This window comes from Leucoraja erinacea, chromosome 23 (genome assembly GCF_028641065.1).
Source record: "Leucoraja erinacea ecotype New England chromosome 23, Leri_hhj_1, whole genome shotgun sequence".
NCBI classification, from domain to species: Eukaryota; Metazoa; Chordata; class Chondrichthyes; order Rajiformes; family Rajidae; genus Leucoraja; species Leucoraja erinaceus.
In genome coordinates this window covers 10,988,396-11,009,802 of record NC_073399.1, presented here as the reverse complement: position 1 = coordinate 11,009,802, position 21,407 = coordinate 10,988,396, and positions in this window count along the sequence as shown.

Below are 21,407 nucleotides of genomic sequence, written 5' to 3'. Positions count from 1 at the left end.
GAATGTACAAACTGCATACAGACAGCACCATACATGCAGACAATACTGCATATAGACAACACCATACATACAGTCAGGATTGAACCCAGGTTTGTGGTGCTGTAAGGCAGCAACTCTACTGCTGTGCCGCCCATGGGAAGGTAACAGAACAGTTCTTGCTGTTTTCCCCTCCAAGTTCATGGATACGAAACTGAAATGCAATACTTCGACATTTTCTTAGGCAAGATCAGACGCAGATTCGAACCTGACTACGGGTGCTGTCTGTATGGAGTTTGTCCGTTCTCCCTGTGACCCGCGTGGGTTTTCCCAGGGAGCTCCGGTTTCCACCCACACTCCAAAGACGTACAGGTTTGTAGGTTAATTGTCTTGGTAAAATTGTAAATTCTTCCTAGTGTGTGTAGGATAGTGTTAATGTGCGGGGATTGGTGGGCCTAAGGGCTTATTTCTGCGCCGTATCTCGTACCTAAAACAAGGCTAAGTAAGCATCACTGCAAAAGGTTTGTTTGAAACATTGGAGGTGCCATCAGTACATCCATGGTCGAATAACCAATCCGTGGGTTACACCAGGATTATGTTGTCCTGCAGAGTAACAGACCACTTGTTTATGCTCAAAATACCCTGCAGGGCGTGTTTTTACTTGAAGTCACACTGGTCCACCAACTGCCGACACGTTCTGGTGCTCAGCAGGCGAGAGTGTGGGCTTTGCTTCTCCACAACATGGGTTGGCCGGTGTCAAAGTAGCATTGGCTGAGGGTTATCAGCCGACATCTTATCCACTCTCTCGCCACTGAAGAAAAGCACATTGGCCGTGGCGATGTAAACTGTTGGGTGTTGGAACAACGCCCGACTCTGCTCTCATTTGAGATCTGCATCATTACGAATGAGTTGGAGGTATTCCAGCCGATTGGAATATCGTCTCCAAATACCTCTTCTGCCATAGCACAGTGTACTGAAGCACACAGTGTGAGATCCTCACCAGTCACTGCATGGAGATAGATGCACCATAAGTACTGACATTTTTCGCTCGGTTTAGAGATACAGTGTGGAAACCGACCCTTCGACCCACTGAATCAGTGCTGACCAGCGATCCCCGTACCTTTTTGTACCTCTAGATTCCCCTCTCTATATCTGTCATTTCCCTTTCCCCTGTCTCTCAGTCTGAAGTCGGGTTTACCCGAAACGTCACCCGTTCCTTCTCTCCGGAGATACTGCCTGACCCCGCTGAGTTACTCCTGCATTTCGTGTCTACAATGCACAATAACACTATCACAATAACACCAAAAAAATCCTGCATTTCGTGTCTACAATGCACAATAACATGGAACGAGCTGCCAGAGGACGTGGTTGAGGCAGGTACTATTGCAACGTTTAAACCACATTTGGACAGGTACATGGATAGGACAGGTTTGGAGGGATATGGACCAGATGCAGGCTGGTGGGACTAGTGTAGCTGGGACATGTTGGCCGGTGTGGACAAGTTGGGCTAAAGGGTCTGTTTCCACACTGTATCACTCTATGACTCTAATTGATGAAGATCCAGGATTCTGTTATCTTGGATACATTGTTTGTTTTCCCTTCAGCGTTACCATAGAAAAGCCCCTGGGCATTGTCAAATGGAAACCAAGTTTTCTAATTCAATTGCAAATCCTTGTGATGTTCGAGGGAGTGCCATCTGTTTGAACTGTGAAATAATGCAGGCTTTGGTTAATGTTTAAAGAGAGATTGTGGCCTCTTATTTATCACACGTACTATATACACACTCATAACAAGCAACGACAGAATCTAGCTTGATAAACTTGTTTGCTTTTGTTTAAAGCACTTGGATTAACCATTTAAAAAAAGTATCCCCGTATAACGTTTTTACATCAGCGTCAGCAGCCCATTTATTGTTTTGGAAAAACATGCTTAAAATATCCAGTAATTACAGATTTGGAAAATCGTGTAGGATGGAATTTATATTTACAGAAGCCAATCAACCTACAAACCTGCACGTCTTTAGAGTGTGAGAGGAACCCAGAGCATCCGGAGAAAACCCACACAGTCACAGGGAGAACGTGCAAACTCTGTATAGACAGCACCCGTAGTCAAGATCGAATGTGGGTGTCAGTTGTCCATGCGTTGAGCTCTCTTGCTCAACCAACCAAGGGCAGAAGGTGTGGAAAAGTTGTGCTCCTGAAGGGCCTGTCCCACTGTACGAGGTAATTCAAGAGTTCTCCCGAGTTTTCCCCAGATTCGAACTCGGAGAATTCCGTAGCGGGTCCGTAGGAGTTCGTGGATTGCTCGTAGCGGCTCGTACGAGTAACGGTAGGTACTCGCGAAATCCGGTAAACTCGTGACGTTTGTTTCAACACTGTGAAAAATGTCCACGAGTAAAAAAATACACGTGATGAAAAAAATTGTTGCTTTTTACTCGTACGAGCCGCTACGAGACATCCACAAACTCCTACGGACCCGCTACGGACATTCTCCGAGTTCGAATCAGTGGAAAACTCTTGAATTACCTCGTACAGTGGGACAGGCCATTGAGTCTGGCTGAACATAGGGTTAAGCTTAATCACAAAGCAACGATGTTCGTAGTGTTCATGAATACAATGTTCTCTGAATTTGATAGGTGAAAGGGCACCATTGTCATTTGAAATAAACATTTAGGCCAACCATTGCAACTGCACAAAAGACATGTAAATCAAAGTGTTATGTTGTCTGAGTACAGGGTGATTCCACTCCACATCGGAGACCCCTCCTCTACAAAGGATAGACCAGCATTGATTGTATCGCGGAGCAGACTTGATGGGCCGAATGGCCTAATTCTGCTCCTATCACTGATGAACAACCCATTTGAGGAAGAGTCAATTTGGCAAGGATAGCAGCAAGAGTCAAAGGCTGCCTGAAAACATGGTTGTCAAGGGTTTGTGCAGGAAGGAACTGCAGATACTGGTTTAAAGCGGAGATAGACACACAAAAAGCTGGAGTAACTCAGCGGGACAGGCAGCATCTCTGGAGAGAAGGAATGGGTGACGTTTCGGGTCGAAACGTCACCCATTCCTTCTCTCCAGTGATGCTGCCTGTCCCACTGAGTTGCGCCAGCTTTATGTGTCTATTTTCATTGTCAAGGGCATTGTGGCAGTGCATCAAGCCATTTAATTGTCAATTAAACCACTGCACTAATAGTAAGGCTTTATTAAGAGAGCAAGGAGACTCGTCAGCTGATTGCAAATATCACAAAATTGCTTTTCTCCAGCACCTCGTGACAATAAACTAAAAACTAAATTAAACTAAACAATTGCTGGCTCTTACCCCCACCCCTTCTCTACCACTCCCTACCAGATACAGGTATCTCTCCTCTACTTCATCTGGTGCTAATCCCAAAATAGTCTCTCATTTTCCCACCACAGATGCTGCCTGGCTCACTGAGTTAGAAACATAGAAACATAGAAACATAGAAATTAGGTGCAGGAGTAGGCCATTCGGCCCTTCGAGCCTGCACCGCCATTCAATATGATCATGGCTGATCATCCAACTCAGTATCCCGTACCTGCCTTCTCTCCATACCCCCTGATCCCCTTAGCCACAAGGGCCACATCTAACTCCCTCTTAAATATAGCCAATGAACTGGCCTCAACTACCCTCTGTGGCAGAGAGTTCCAGAGATTCACCACTCTCTGTGTGAAAAAAGTTCTTCTCATCTCGGTTTTAAAGGATTTCCCCCTTATCCTTAAGCTGTGACCCCTTGTCCTGGACTTCCCTAACATCGGGAACAATCTTCCTGCATCTAGCCTGTCCAACCCCTTAAGAATTTTGTAAGTTTCTATAAGATCCCCTCTCAATCTTCTAAATTCTAGAGAGTATAAACCAAGTCTATCCAGTCTTTCTTCATAAGACAGTCCTGACATCCCAGGAATCAGTCTGGTGAACCGTCTCTGCACTCCCTCTATGGCAATAATGTCCTTCCTCAGATTTGGAGACCAAAACTGTACGCAATACTCCAGTGTGGTCTCACCAAGACCCTGTACAACTGCAGTTCCTCCAGTATCAAGAGTCAAGAATCAAGAGTGTTTTATTGTTGTATGCCCCCGATAGGACAATGAAATTCTTACTTGCTGCAGCACAACAGAATATGTAAACATAGTACATAACGGGAGAAAAAAAAGAAAAAAGTTCCGTGAGTATATATACACATACACACACAAACTCGATAAATAAACAGATATAGTGCGTTAATAGTAATAGTCTGTTGCAGTTCAGAGCTTCTCTCTATCTCTATATCTCTTGTTTTCCTTTCCCCTGACTAGTCTGAAGAAGGGTCTCGACCTGAAACATCACTCATTCCTCCTACCGAGAGATGCTGCCTGTCCCGCTGAGTTACTCCAGCACTTTGTGCCCACGGTTTAAACCAGCATCTGCAGTTCCTACCGACACGCTTTGTTTTTGACCGGTTTGTTTTAAATTGAATGTGCAATTATAAATTAAATCATATTCACTTTGTCGAATGTTTTAACTAACGAGACTGACAAATGCCTTTGTTAAATTGACGTTAAAAATTGCAATCAAATTTAAGAGTGTTTGAATTGTGATTTGTAAGTACAATGAGAAATTAACATCCCTGGGAAACTTAAAGCAGATTGAAAGAACATAACAAACAAAAGAGCTCACATCAATATAGAATCACACAGCACGGGGACAGGCCCTTCGGCCCAACTCGCCCATGCTGACCAAGATGCACCATCTAAGCTAGTCCCATTACCCACATTTAGCCAATATCCCTCCAAACCGTTCCTATCCATGTACCTATACAAATGTTTTTTTGAGAAGTGTGGGAGAGAATCGTTTATAGTTTAGTTTGTAGATAGCGTGGAAACAGGCCCTTCGGCCCACTGAGTCTATACTGGCCAGCAATCACCCCTGCACGAGTTTCATCTGACACATTAGGGACAATTTACAGAGGCTAATCAATCAACAATCCTGCATGTCTATGGGATGTGGGAAGAAACCAGAGCACCCGGAGAAAACCCACGCAGTCACAAGGAGAACGTACAAACTCCGTACAGACAGCACCCGTAGTCAGGATCAAACCCGGGTCTCTGGTGCTGTGAGGCATGAACTCTAGCGCTGTGCCACCGTGCGTTCTTGTGAAACTTGCGTTCTTTGGCTATAGCACCCGCAGATTCTGTCTTCTGGAATTGTGGCGGTGTTGCACAAAATAGTCTCCCTTTATCACTGTGTTTAGTTTAGAGACACAGCGCTGAAACTGGCCCTTCGGCCCAGCGAGTACGTGGCGACCAGTGATCCCCGCACACTAACATTATCCTACACACACTATGAACAATTTTACAATTTTATCAAAGCCAATAAGCCTACAAACCTGTACGTCTTTGGAGTGTGGGAGGAAACTAGAGGTCCCAGAGAAAACCCACACAGGTCAAGGGGAGGACATACAAACGCCGTACAGACAGCGCCCGTAGTCAGGATCGAACCCTGGTCTCTGGCGCTGTAAGGCAGCAACTCTGCCGCTGTGCCACCATGGTTGGGGGGGGGGGGAGGTAGCTGATTTAATTCACTAAACCACTTAGCAAGGGAGATTACTGAAATTCTAGCAACTCTGTTCAAACATGTTTGGCTTGGATCAAACACAACAGGCAGTTTAACCATGAGCTCATTCTTCCATTCTTCCATCCATCCACCCCCCAAACAGCATTTCTCCAGTAAAAGAGCTCCCATCTCATGTACTCCTCCTGGGGCAAGTAATTTAAGCCAAAGTCTAATTTAATAAAGTCAAGGGTTCAACCATTTGAGCCTTTATTGCAAAATGTTTTCTTCTCTCGTGTCAAACAAGCAATGCAAGATTGCAGAGCATCTCCTAGTAGCGTTTAGGTTATATGTCTGAAGAAAGGTCTCGACCCGAGACGCTGACAATCCCTTTTCTCCAGGAATGCTGCCTGACCTGTTGAGTTACTCCATCTTTTTGCTTCTGTCTCTGGTTGAAACCAGCATCTGCATTTGCTCCCAACACAGGTTAGATGTTGTATTCCACTGTGCTTATTATGGTAGCGCTACCAATTATATAGGAACAGTGGCGCAGCGGTAGAGCTGCTGCCCCACAGACCCAGAGACGCATGTTCTTGAAACACCCTCTCCACATTCACTCTATCCAGGCCTTTCATTATTCAGTAGGTTTCAATGCGGGGGAACCACCATGAGGGGGCGGGGGGGGAGGGGGGGGGGGGGGGGAAGAACAATGGAGGACCCCAGTGTTGGGGGGGGACCACTGTGAGGGAGGGGGGGGGGGGACAATGAACATTGGAGGACCCGGTGAGGACTGCTGGGAGGAACAGGAGGGAAGGAAATTCTAAACTTTAATAGAACGAGAGTCTAACGCCCGCCGGAGACCCGTTCGATCCTGACTCTGGGCGCTGCCTCTACGGAGCTTGTACGTTCTCCCCGTGACTGCGTGGGTTTTCACCGGGTGCTCCGGTTTCCTACCACACTCCAAAGAAGTACAGGTTTGTTGGCTGATTGGCTTCGGTAAAGGTTATAACTTGTCCTGAGAGTGTAGAGTAGTGCTAGTGTACGGGGTGATGCCAGTCAACACGGACTCCGGGCGGGTGGGGTGGGGGGGGGGGGGGGGGGGGGGGGGGGGCTTAGGGGTGGGGGCGAAGGGGCCTGTTTCCACACTGTATCTCTAAACTGAACCATAGGAGTTTAGAGGGACAAGAACCGACTGTTGGAGCAACTTCAAAGCTTAGAGCTACGAGAAAAGGCGATTGTGTGTCTGCACTACACAGATAGGAATGGAAGTGCTCGGTGCAAGATAGCGAGTTGCTTAGAAACATCGGAATGCCACGCATTAAAGTCAAATATCTGGCTATAAGATCTTTGATTAAAGCTACAAGAGACCATCGCAGGATGTAAGATCTTTGGGCGGGTCGACCCTGAGCAGGGATGATGCAGCTGAACACTTTATCATCCACACCGATCAATCACTTCAGTCACACAGCCATCGCCTATATCCCCTTCACCACCAGATAGCTAGAGATTGAGTTAAGGAGAAGCTGACAAGTGGTGAGGCTAATTAGATCTGAGTCACATTCAACTACAAGCCAGGAACATTGATGACACAGGACAAGACTGAGAAACAAAGAATTCATTCAACATGATGTGTGTAATGGAAGTGTTTATCAGAGGATAACTGGATGTATGGTGGAGTGGATATGAGCAAGCTGTTTATCAAAGGCGAGCCATTTGTGCAGTATTGACAATCTGTTAGCTTTGGACTGTAAACATGTTGAAGGGCAGTGAGTGTTATTATTCGAAATTCTCCTTTGAAGATTCTCTGGAAACTCTGGTGTGGGGTTGTACAAACGTAACCTAAGCTGCAGTTGGATATGAAAAGACAGAAACATAAAAACATACAAAAATAGTTGCAGGAGTAGGCCATTCGGCCCTTTGAGCCAGCACTGCCATTCAGTACGATAATGACTCGTACCCTGTTCCTGCTTTCTCCCCATATCCCTTGATTCCATTAGCCCCAGGAGCCAAATCTATATCTCTCTTGAAAACATCCAGTGAATTGAATGTGAAAAGATAGACACAAACTGCTGGAGTAACTCAACGGGTCAAGCAGCATCTCTGGAGGAAAAAGATGGGTGACGTTTTGGGTCGGGACCCTTCCTCACAACCTGTCTAAATGTTTCTTAAATGTTGCGATGGTACCTGCCTCAACTACCTCCTTTGGCACCTTGTTCCATACACCCAATACCCTCTTGTGCAAAAAAAGTTACCCCTCAGATTTCCATTAAATGTTCCTTCCATCACCTTAAACCTGTGTCCTCTGGGTCTCGATTCTCCTACTCTGGGCAAGAGACTGTATTTGTCAACCTAAATCTATTCCTCTCATGATTTTGTACATCTCTATCATATCTTTAGCCTTGTGTATTTACATATGTCTGGATGGTCATGAAGGTAATATGCTCCTTTCATTCCATCAAATGATATGCTGCTGCCTTGATGACACACTGGTCAACCTGAGGAGCACCTTCAGCAACAGACTGGTTCCACCAAGATGCAGCACAAAATGCCACATTCTTCCCTGTGGCTATCAAACTATAACTCCTTCCCCTTCTGTCAGGGGGTAGACTGACTCCCCCCCCCCCCCCCCCCCCCCCCCCCCCCACCCCCCCCCTCCACAAATCTTTGCACATCCCCAATCCTTTCTACTCGTCACTTTAATTTCATGTTTCTTGTGTTTTATGACCGTTGGCAGATCAATTTCCCTCCTGGGATAAAGTTCTATCGTATCGTATCGTAAAGTGCCTGTCCCACGAGCATGTGACTGCATGTGTCAAGCGCGACCTAACGTGGTCGCTTGAGCCGTACGGCCTCGCGGGGCTGGTCCCACTTCGATTGCCGGAGTCGTATGGAGTTGTGCGGAGCTGGTCCCGGGGGCTCCGAAAAACTGACGCTGTCCAAATATTCCGCGCGGCAACGGCCTGCCGGCCCGCAGCCACATTGAGGCCAGCGCCTCGACGGCCGTACGCACCGTCTTGATGGCGTACACCTAGCGGAACTTCCCGCGGACTTCGCTCGAACTTTACGTCAACTCGTACGGGATCACTCGACCTCCGCGCGGCCCCCGCTTCCGGTTTGGTCGCGCTTGCCGCATGCAGTCGCATGCTTGTGGAACAGGCTCTTAACGCATCATCCTGAGGATTATCCATCTGAATTCTTATCAATTATCAATCTAATGGAAATTATCAATCTGGATCGAGGGAGGAGGCTCTGCAGCAGCCTGGGGTCACCTGGGCTCACCTGGGCTCACCTGGATCGGGAGCCACTCCAGTACATCGAGCATGTGGATCGGACTTGGCGACTTGTGCATGTGTGAGCTATGCAAATGTGAGCAGTGCACAAGTGATAATAGAGCACCATACACCATCAGTTCAGATCCATGACCCATCAACAGAAGATTTACCTTTCAGCCTAACAGCATCCACGATTTGCTGTTATTTTGCTGCTCTCTGCAGGAGTTTGCTTGGTACAAATAGCCGTTGTGCACAGTCACAATATTTCTGAAGTTCCTTTGAGGCTGTGAAATAATTTGAGATGTAAAGGCACTGATTTGAAACATTAACTTCCTCGCATAGAGTCTCACAGTGTGGAAACAGGCCCTTCGGCCCTACTTGTTGCTTTCTGCAGGAGTTTGCTCGGTTCAAATAGCCGTTGCTCCAGCATCAAGATCTAGATCACTAGCCATCTACGCTAGTCCCACCTGCCTGCGTTTGGTCCATATTCCTCCAAACCTGCCCTATCCATGTACCTATCTAAATGTTTCTTAAACGTTGCAATAGTACCTGCCTCAACTACCTCCTCCGGCAGCTCGTTCCATATACCCACCACCCTTTGTGTGAAAAAGTTACCCCTCAGGTTCCTATTGAATCTTTCCCCCCCCCTCACCTTAAACCTATGTCCTGTGGTCCCCGATTCCCCCACTCTGGGCAAGAGACTCTGCGCGTCTACCCGACCTATTCCTCTCACGATTTTATGCACCTCTAAGCTCTACGTCTGAACAGTTGAGTATTTGGAGCATTTTACTATGTTTCGGCTTGTGATTGTCACATACACCCAGACGCAGTGAAAAGCTTTTCTTTATTGCGTACATTCCAATCACATTCTATAGATGAAGGCAAACAATCCAAACTCGTATAGAAGGCGGATCAAAGAGAAAGATACAGTGTGCAGAATATACTTCTCAGCATCACAGCGTAACAGTTCAAGAAACATTTTTATTTCTTAACCTGGAGTTTTTATGACAAATACACAGGTTACAAAGTACTACATTAATCAAAGTGTACGATGGAACTGCAGATGCTGGTTTACACTGAAGAAAGATAGAAAACGCTGGAGTAACTCAGCAGGCCAGGCAGCATCTCTGGAGAAATGGTATGAAGAATGGTCTCCGTATATTCCTTTTCTGCAGAGATGCTGCCTGACTCGCCGAGTTACTCCAGTACTCCGTGTCTATCTACTGCATTCAATCAAAACGACTGTTTGTGCAGTTTGCAACAGTTGAGTTACTGCATTGTCAGCAGTATCCAAGGAACACTTGAGCCCCTGAGACCAGCATCCACGAGAGGCTTCCAAAGTCCCCATGGATACTGCGTGTGCCCTCGTTAGGGACACACTGGCACAGACTGCCAGCCTGGGAGAGGGGCAGGCAGTCAACTAGGTTAAGAAGGGTTTCGACCCGAAACATCACGATGGCGCAGCGATAGAGTTGTTGCTTTACAGCGAATGCAGCGCCGGAGACCCGGGTTCGATCCCGCCTACGGGTGCTGTCTGTAGGGAGTTTATACGTTCTCCCCATGACCTGCGTGAGTTTTCTCCAAGATCTTCGGTTTCCTCCCACACTCCAAAAACGTATAGATTTGTAGGTTAATTGGCTTGGTGTAAATGTAAATTGTCCCTAGTGTGTGTAAGATAGTGTTAATATGCGGGGATCGCTGGTCGGCATGGACCCGGTGGGCCGAAGGGCCTGTTTCGGCCCGGTATCTCTAAACTAAATCACCCATTCCTTCTCTCCAGAGATGCTGCCTGACCCGCTGAGTTACTCCAGCTTTTTGTGTCTAGCTCGAGTAGAACCCTTGACTGCCCACTGCCTGAATGGCCTTCTTGGCCAGGCCCAGGAGCAAACAGGCAAGGAGATGCATTACCAAAGACAAAGTCCAACGTTCACAAGTCATAGGAGCAGAGGCAGGCCATTCGGTCCATCGAGTCTACTCCCCAATGCAATAGTGTCTGATCACTGTTCACAATGAGGTGGGATGGAAGATCAGGACAGCATCCAAGCTGATGGAAGGGCCACTCAGAAGTCTGACAACAGTGGGGAAGAAGCTGCTCCTGAGTCTGGTGCTGGGCGCTATCAAGATTCTGTACCTTCTGCCAAATGGGAATGGGGAGAAGAAGGAATGACCGGAGTGGGAAAAGTCTTCGATTATGTTGGCTGCTGTCCCGAGGTGTTCCAGTTAATATTACCGGCTTGCAGGGATTTTTGCAAAACAAAAATCAAAGACAAATCTATAATCAATTAAAACCTATTCTTGCAGTGCACGCTTCCTGTCTCATACTTATTCCGTTACATCTTAGTTTAGTCTATTTTTTAGTTTAGAGATACAGCATGGAAACACGTCCTTCGGCCCACCGAGTCCGCACCAACCAGCATTCCCCGCACACTAACACTGTCATTCACATACTAGGGACAATTTATAATTTTACCAAGCCAATTAACCTATAAACCCGGGTTACACAAAAAAGCTGGAGAAACTCAGCGGGTGCAGCAGCATCTATGGAGCGAAGGAAATAGGCAACGTTTCGGGCCGAAAACCGAAGGGTTTCGGCCCGAAACGTTGCCTATTTCCTTCGCTCCATAGATGCTGCTGCACCCGCTGAGTTTCTCCAGCTTTTTTGTGTAACCTTCGATTCTCCAGCATCTGCAGTTCCCTCTTAAACAACCTATAAACCCGTATGTCTTTGGTGTGTGGAAGATCTTGGAGAAAACCCACGCAGATCACGGGGAGAACATGCAAACTCCGCGCAGACAAACCCCTTTAGACGGGATCATAAAGTCAGTAAGTGTTAGGAGCAGAATTAGGCCATTCGGCCCATCATGTCAACTCTGCCATTCAATCATGGCTGATCTATCTCTCCCTCCCAACTCCATTCTCCTGCCTTCTCCCCATAACCCCTGACAACCGTGCTAATCAACAATCTATCTATCTCTGCCGTAAAAATATCAATTGACGGCCACCACGACCTTCTGCGGCAGATTCACCACCTTCTGACTAAAGAAATTCCTCATCATCTCCTTCCTAAAGGAAAATTTGTTAATTCTGAGGCTGTGACCTCTCGTCCTAGACTCTCCCACCAGTGGAAACATCCTCTCCACCCAAGCCTTTCACTATTCTGTACATTTCAATGAGGTCCCCCTCCCCCCCCCACCTCATTCTTTTAAACTCCAGCGAGTGCAGGCCCAGTGCCGTCGAAACTGGGTCTGTGGTGTTGTAAGGCAGCAACTCTACCGCTGCGCCACCCCGCTGCCCTTGTTAATAATCCTTCCATTGCACTGAATAAGGTGACTTACAATCAACATGGTCAACACCGCAAGAGATTTGATGGGAACGGAAGACTAACGAGTCCTCTCTTCTGGGACAAGTAAAGGGATAAATGGAATACTGACAAAGCAGGAAAGAATTCCCTGGGGCTTAAGGAGACGATCTTACAGCTGAATGATGTTGGCCTTTGAAGTTTCATCAAGTAGATTCATTTTGCAGCCGCCCCGGCCTTTAACACGGGAGGAAGAGCAGAGATTCATCGCTTGGCGTGCACTGCATTCCGTTCACACGATAAGAACATTATTTTCTGAACACCTCAGTCAGATCAAAGAAAACTTGAATTGTTAATGACAAGTGGGGCATATATTCTGGCAACACATATTTTCTTTGTATCAATACTTCACCCCCATGTCACCCTGGTACTTGACAGCCACTTGGCAATGCTAATATATAACGTTAACATTTGTCAGCCTTGCAGCGCAGATATATTTTATGCATGACTGGTGTTTTCACTATGGACAGCTTCAACGAAGGTGGCACGGTGGCGCAGCGGTAGAGTTGCTGCATTACAGCGCTTGCAGTACCGGAGACCTGGGTTCGATCCCGACTGCGGGTGCTGTCTGTACAGAGTTTGTACGTTCTCCCCTTGGGCAGAGGGAGAAGAGGAGGGAAGAGACTGCAGACCTAAGACTTTTGCCTCCATCACAGTGAGGAGATGCTGGGTGGACTCACTGTGGTGGATGTTAATATGTGTTTATTGTTGTTTTATTGTATTGTATTATATGTATGACTGCTGCAATTTCGTTCAGACTTCGGTCTGAATGACAATAAAAGGCTATCTATCTATGACCGTGCGGGTTTTCACTGAGATCTTCGGTTTCCTCCCACACTCCAAGAACGTGCCCTATATATATATATATATATGAAAATAATGTTGCCACGTCTATGTAGTTCAGACCTTATTTGGAGGTTGTAGTGTTCATTAGCCTGATGGCTGTAGGGAAGAAACTGATCCTGAACCTGGATGTTACAGTTTTCAGGCTCCTGTACCTTCGTCCTGATGGCAGGAGTGAAATGAGAGCGTGGCCAGGGTGGTGTGGGTCTCTGATGCTGCTGGATGGACGGGTCAGGATGAACCCGGGTCTCTGGCGCTCTGAGGCAGCGGTACTACCAACTGCGCCATTGCGCTACTGAATTCCTCTTCCAGCGAACCTTTTTTTGGATTAAATTATCAAGGGCGTTTAATAGAGAACCTGGACAAGAATAAGAAGATTAATGTGATTTATGAAGGAAAAACATATTTGTCTATTCTATTAGTCATTGAGGATATGACTCAATGAGAACATGACTCTATTAAGTCCTCAATGATCCAGACAATCTATTTGATCAATCCATTCAACAGATCCAGACACAGTGACTAGTTTATTTGGATTTGGGAAGGTGTTCGATAAGGTCCCAGGCAGTTTGGTCAACAAGGTTAGAGCACCTGGAATAAAATAAAAACGAATTGCTGAGGCTGGTTTATACTGAAAATAGACACAAAATACTGAAGTAACTCAGTGGATCAGGGAATTTGGAGAAAATGGACAGGTGATGTTTTAGGACTGAACCTTTCTTCATCCTTGATTATGCTGCCGGTCTTGCTGAGGCAGCGTGTGGTGTAGATGGAGTCAATAGAAGGGAAGTTAGTTTGTCTAATGGTCTGGGCTGCGTCCATCGACTTAGGCCATCCAATTGTGTAGGAGGGAACGGCAGATGCTGGTTTACACCAAGGATAGAGACAAAATGCTGGAGTAACTCAGCGGGACAGGCACCATCTCTGGATAGAAGGAATGGGTGACGTTTTGGGTCAAGACCCTTCTTCAGACAGGTCTGAAGACAGCTCAACCCAAAACGTCAGCCATTCCGTCTATCCAGAGATGCTGCCTGCTCCGTTGAGTTACTCCAACATTTTGTGTCTATCTTAGGCCATCTAATTGCTTGTTTAAGTTCTTTCCTGCTTCCTTAACATTCCTCAAGGATCCTGCCTGATTTCAGCTTCCTATAACTTACATATGCTTCCTCTTTCCTTTTGACTAAACTTCCAATATATCTTATCAAAGGCTCCCAAACCTTGCCATCCCTATCATTCCCCTTCACTGGAATATGCTGGTCCTGAACACTACTCAACTTGAAGGAATAGATGCAAAGTGCAGAATACAGTTCTCAGTATTCTTATGTATTCAAGAGAGAGTTAGATTTAGCTCTTCGGGCTAATGGAATCAAGGGATATGGGGAGAGAGAAGGAATGGGGTACTGATTTTAGATGATCAACCATGATCGTATTGAATGGCGATGCTGGCTCGAAGGGCTAAATGGCCTACTCCTGCACCTGCTTCCTATGTTTCTATGTATTGAGGCGGCATGGTGGTGCAGTGGTAGACCTGCTGCCTTATTACAGCGCCAGAGACCCGGGTTCGATCCCGACTACGGGTGCTGTCGGTACGGAGTTTGTATGTTATCCCCGTGACCGCGTGGGTTTCCGCGCTGTATCTCTTAAGTCTAAAAGTAAAGTAAAAGTAACAGTTTCACGAGACAAAGTCCAATATCCGCAAAATATGAAACGTGAATCGGGCAGTGCCCTCGCTAATGGAAGGACCGTTCAGAAGTCTGGTAACAGTGGGGGATGGAGCCTCGAATGAGTCTGGAGGTGCGTGCTTTCAAGCTTCAGTATCTCCTGCCTAAACGGGAGCAGGGGTAAGGAGAAGTGACTGAGGTGGGAAAAGTCTTTGATTATGTTGGCTGCTTTCCAGAGGCAGCGGAAAGTGTGGATGGAGTCTATGGTGGGGAGCCGGGTCTGTGTGTTGGTCCGGGCGACATCAACATCTCTCCGCAGTGCCTGGCATTCTTGGGTGGAGCTGGTCGCAAACCAAGCTGCAATCTTCACGTTCAGCCTTAATGTTGGTGTCCTCTGGTCTGGAGACTGTTTGTGCAAGCGAGGAGAATGTGTCGGAGGCTGGCACAAGATGTCCTGTTTCTTCCCTTCATTCACAATGTCATTGATTTTGGAACAAAAACCTCCCCAACGCTTTTCATCTGCCGATGCAGATTCTGTGCCAGCAATGCCAGTGCAGTCCTAACATCAACAAGGGTCTTGCCCAGTGGACAACAGGGGTCTTCTATAGAACCCAATGAAATGGCCACTCCAATCTGTTTAGTTTAGCATAGTTTAGTTTAGTTTAGTTTATATCAAATTAGTTTAATTTAGATTTAGTGGGCAGCACGGTGGCGCAGCGGTAGAGTTGCCGCCTTACAGCGAATGCAGCGCTGGAGACCCGGGTTCGATCCTGACCACGGGTGCTGCCTGTACGGAGTTTGTACGTTCTCCCCGTGACCTGCGTGGACTCGGTGGGCCGCAGGGCCAGGTTCAGCGTTGTTTCTCTAAACTAAAATAAACTGAACTAAACCAAACAAAACCATCAATGGAACAGAAATGTAGTTTACTAGATGTCTAAAAATACCCATGGACACTTTGCACATTTGGCGAGTTCATTTTCAAGGCAGTACACAGAGAAGGCAGAAATAGAAAGAGAGTACAAGCTAAGAAGGGAACAGATAGTCCATGCCACAAAGCGTTGGGGGGGGGTCAGGGAACCATAGCAACAATTATATTTAATTGAAAAGCAGCTCCTGAGTAAAGGCAACTGTTTCTAAGTGGCTCGGATCAACATACGTTTCTGTGACAAAGGTCAGTCCAAGGAGTGACATCCCGCTGGGTTGACAAGGCCTCGCGGTTCTTACAGCAACCTGTTTCAGGGAGAATGTTTGGCGCTCATCCAGTCACCAAGCCTCTGAGAGAGTCCCCTACAATGGCTTTTTAAAAAAAACACTTTAGACTTTAGTGATACAGCGTGGAAACTGGCCCTTTCGTCCCACCGAGTCCGCGCCGACCAGCGATCACCCCGAACCCACTCGCGCTGCCCCACACGCACTAGGGACAATTTACAATTTTCACCAATTTTTGCCCAATTAACCTGCAAACCTGCACGTCTTTGGGGTGCGGGAGGAAACCGGAGCGCCCGGAGAAAACCCACGCAGGTCACGGGGAGCAGAGAGACACTGGTGGCTGCCCCAACAACCAGTACCAGCTCCCCTTTCGAACTACACAGCTAGCAAAGAAATAAGTCACAGGAATGGAATCTAAATTGAATAATAATCACCATTTTCAAGAAGGAACTGCAGATGCTGGGAAATCGAAGGGAGACAAAAATGCTGGAGAAACTCAGCGGGTGCGGCAGCATCTATGGAGCGAAGGAAATAGGCAACGTTTCGGGGGCCGAAACCCCTTGGGTTTCGGCCCCCGAAACGTTGCCTATTTCCTTCGCTCCATAGATGCTGCCGCACCCGCTGAGTTTCTCCAGCATTTTTGTCTACCAATAATCAACATTTATATAGAATCTATCATTCCCACCCATCTCCTGGCACTTCATAGTTTAGCATTTAGTTTAGTTTAGGAGTACAGTGCAGAAATAGGCCCTTCGGCCCGTCTGGTCCGCACCGACCAGCGATCCCCACAAACTGACACTATCCTACCCGCACACAAGGGACAATTTACAATTTTACCAAGCCAATTAGCCTGTACGTCTTTGGGGGTCCACTATACCACATATTTTGTTATCTGCATACTACTAACCATCCCTTTACACCTCCTCAACCAAATTTCATTTCATTCACGGTGGCGCAGCGGTAGAGTTGCCGCCTTACAGCGCTTGCAGCGCCGGGGACCCGGGTTCGATCCCGACTACGGGTGCTGTCTGTGCGGAGTTTGCACGTTCTCCCCGTGACCGCGTGGGCTGTCACAGAGATCTTCGGTTTCCTCCCACACTCCAAATGCATTTCGTTGTCTCTGTACTGTACACTGACAATGACAATTAAATTGAATCTGAATCTGAATCTGAATCTGAAGACGTGCAGGTTTGCAGGTTAATTGGCTTGGTGTATGTGTAAATTGCCCCTGGTGTGTGTGTGTAGGATAGTGTTAGTATGCGGGGATCGCTGGTCGGTGCGGACTAGGTGGGCCGAAGGGCCTGTTTCCGTGCTGTATCTCCAATCGAAACAAAAAAATTCTTGAAGGTACGGGCATTCGAAGCAAAAAAAAAGACTAAACTAAACTAGTATGTCTAAATACTTTAACATGAGCTACATACAAATGTACAATTTAAATCAACTCTAGAGAAACCAAGTACACACATTGTTTAATCAAATGTAAAATATAATTGAAGTTCTTTTGCTTGCAAGGGGTTAACTTTGTTCTATTTGTGACTTTTTTTTCTGAGGGTCCTTTGGGATTAAAGTCCTTTGGCAAATGGTTTAACTAGTAATCAGTAAGTTTTATTTAATTCCAGTCCTTTTGAGCTGTTGATTGTAGCCCAATGGTGTAATAAAGCTCCCATCTCCGGTGCTGGAGACCATCGAGGACAGTTGAAAAATAATTAAACCTGGGCCACTGGGTCCATCCTTATCTGGGTTTACGAGATTGAGTTAAAATGATTTCTGGCCAACGTCAGACTGTACACAAGGCCCGAGTATCAATCTGTCACATGCTGTTTACTCTGTCAGGACTGAGAATAGAAACGGCTTCAGCAAATCTCTCTTCTTTTAGCAAGTCGGTTCAGGTCTCTTGTTTGTTTTCATGTGATTGCTGCCTGCATGCAAACACTGATGGATGGCAAGGGTCACGGGGTTGAATAGTCATCGAGCCCTTTCATGGCCCTTGTGTGGAAGGCAGTCACAACAGCTTGGACAGAACCGGTCCTCTCTGTAACCGACGCTAACATGGACATCTGCTTCGAACCGAGGAGGTATTGTACGAGCAGAAGTGTTGTCTTTTGGAAGAGGCCCCATCTGTTTGGGTTAGTTTAGTTCATTGGACTTTGCTGGCTTTACCTTGCAGTGAACGTTATTCCCTTATCATGTATCAAATGGCTCGATTGTAATCATGTATTGCCTTTCCGCTGAGGATAGTACGTAACAAAAGCTTTTCACTGTACCTCGGTACGCTCGACAATAAACTAAACTATATACAGTAGATACAGCGCGGAAATAGGCCCTTCCGCCCACCGAGTCCGCACCGACCATCGATCCCCGTACACTAACACTATCCTACAGTGGCGGACTGGGTCTAAACATATTGGTTGCCAGGAGACAAAGGGGGCCCACCCGCAACTACAATGCTATCATTTAACAGGGGCCCACTTGCCATCGGGCAAGCTGACACCCTGGTCAGTCCGCCACTGCTATCCTACACACACTGGAGACAATTTACATTTACGCTAAGCCAGCGAACCCACAAAGTTGTACGTCTTTGGAGCGTGAGTGGAAACCGAAACACAGTGCGACCAATGGCGCCACCGATCATTGTCTCAACTCAGTGTGGCGCAAGCGGCATGGCGGCCTCACGGTAGAGTTGCCGCCTCACAGCGACCAGCGATCGCCCCGTACACTAGCTCTACCCGGCATTCTGGGGACAATTCACAATTTGCAGAGGCTAATTAACCTACAAAGCTGGCGAGGATGTTTCCACTAGTGGGAGAGGCTAGAACCAGAGGGCACAGCCTCAGAATTAAAGGACGTACCTTGAGAAAGGAGATGAGGAGGAATTTCTTCAGCCAGAGGGTGATGAATCTGTGGAATTCGTTGCCACAGGTGGCTGTGGAGGCCAAGGAAGGGCGCGGATAAGAGAGGTTTTGTACCATCGTCTCCTCTCCTCTCCTCGGCTGACAAGTAAATATCAGCAACGCGTCAATTCTTTAGTCGGGGGGGCGGTGAATTTGTGGAATTCATTGCCACAGACGGCTGTGGAGGCCAAGTCAGTGGATATTTTTAAGGCAGAGATAGATAGATTCTTGATGTGTACGGGTGTCAGAGGCTATGGGGAGAAGGCAGGAGAATGGAGTTAGGAGGGAGAGTCAGATCAGCCATGATCGAATGGCGGAGTAGACTGGATGGGCCGATTGGCCTAATTCTGATCCTATTCCTTACGATCTTATGACCTTAACTGATATTCTGAGATGTTAATTTGCAGTGTCAGAGTTGTGCAAGCTGTTACTGTCTGTGAGGAGAGACTGGAGTCCAGGGGGAGTCTCTGATACTGGAACTATTGTGGTGAGGATAAGTGTAGCTGGAGGGCACAGTGTAAACATACACCTTTAGCCTGCCACCTCGTCGCTGCACAGCTCGCGAGTGGCAGTCAGAGGGAGGGAGTCGATAAGTGATAGGAGCAGAATTAGGCCATTCGGCCCAGCAAGTCTACTCTGCCGGTTACACAAAAAGGCTGGAGAAACTCAGCGGGTGCAGCAGCATCTATGGAGCGAAGGAAATAGGCAACGTTTCGGGCCGAAACCCTTCTTCAGACGAAAGTCTACTCTGCCGTTCAATAAGGGCTGATCTATCTCTCCCTCCAACAACCTTTCTCTCAAAGAGAGTCACAAAGTGCCGGAGTAACTCAGCGGGTCAGGCAGCATCTCTGGAGAAAATGGAATGGGTGACGTTTCGGGTCTTGACCCTTACTCAGAGTGTAAGTGCAGGGGAGGGAACTGGAGGTAAGAGAAGGCCAGAACAAAGCAGGGCCGGCAGCAGATGACCAAGTATGGGTGGAGCCCAGAATGGCCTCTTGTCAGCAAGACAGAGGACATAGTTCAAGTAAATAGAAACATAGAAAAATAGGTGCAGGAGTAGCCCATTGGGCCCTTCGAGCCAGTACTGCCATTCAATATGATCATGGCTGATCATCCAAAATCAATACCCCTTTCCCGTTTTTTTCCCATAATCCCTTGATTCCGTTAACCCTTAGAGCTATAATCTAACTCTCTCTTGAAAACATCCAGTGAATTGACCTCCACTGCCGTCTGTGGCAGAGAATTCCATAGATTCACAATTCTCTGGGTGAAAAAAGTTTTCCTCATCTCAGTCCTAAATGGCCTCCCCCTTATACTTAAACTGTGGCCCCTGGTTCTGGACTCCCCCAACATCAGGAAGATTTTTCCTGCATCTACTCTGTCCAATCCTCTAAGAATTATATATGTTTCTATAAGATTGCCTCTCATCTTTCTAAATTCCAGCGAAAACAAGCCCAGTCGACCCATTCTTTCATCATATGTCAAGCCCGCCATCCCTGGAATTAACCTGGTGAACCTACACTGCACTCCCTCAATAGCAATAATGTCCTTCCTCAAATTAGGAGACCAAAATTGCACACAATACTCCAGGTGCGGTCTCACCAGGGCCCTGTACAACTGCAGTAGGACCTCCATGCTCCTAAACTCAAATCCTCTCGCAATGAAGGCCAACATGCCTTTAGCTTTCTTCACTGCCTGCTGTACCTGCATGCTTACTTTCAGTGACTGATGTACAAGGACACCCAGGTCTCGTTGCACTCTTGACTATTGAGTATTGAATATTGGGGGTCTCGACGTGAAATGTCACCCACTCCTTCTCTCGGGAGATGCTGCCTGACCTGCTGATTTATCCCAGAATTTTGTGTCTATCTGCGATGTAGGTCTGTCGTAAACCAGGCATCTGGTGTTTTGGATGGAATCTACAAGATGGTTTACACACTCTGCACTGACGTTCTGCTCATTGCAGTCATATAAAGCCACTGACTGGCAAAGGCAATGAGCAATCAACATTACTCCGTTGCAAATTAATCCGCCCGACCAGATGGCGGAGTCAGCCATTGACTTTGACAATTTTATTCAAACCCCCCCAGGGAAAGACCACAATCCCTTCAGTCATGCTCAGCACAAACAAGTTAGAGGGAGGAACCCAGGCTCCACAGCTGAATTCATTTGTCTGTTTGCTCATCAGCTGCTAATCAGACAGACAAATTGACTGAGTAACACCTGTGGGTAAAATAAAAACTGACTGGGACAAACAAGGAACTGCAGGAGCTGGTTTACACACAAAAAAACCACAAAGTGCTGGAGTAACTCAGCGAGTCAGGCAGCATCTTGGGACCCTTCTTCAGGCTGATCGGGGTGGGAATGTGGGAGGAAACCGGAGCACCCAGAGAAAACCCACGCACTCACGGGGAGAACGTACAAACTCCGTGCAGACAGCACCCGCAGTCAGGATCGAACCCGGGTCTCTGGCAGTGTAAGGCAGCAACTCTACCGCTGCGCCACCGTCACGCCCACTGTGTTTCTCCAGCACTATCTTTGAGCTAGTTCTACGCCAGCATAACTCAGTGTTGCTCACACTCTGCTCTGAAAGGCTTGGATAGAGTGGATGTGGAGAGGATGTTTCCACCAGTGGGAGAGTCTAGAACCA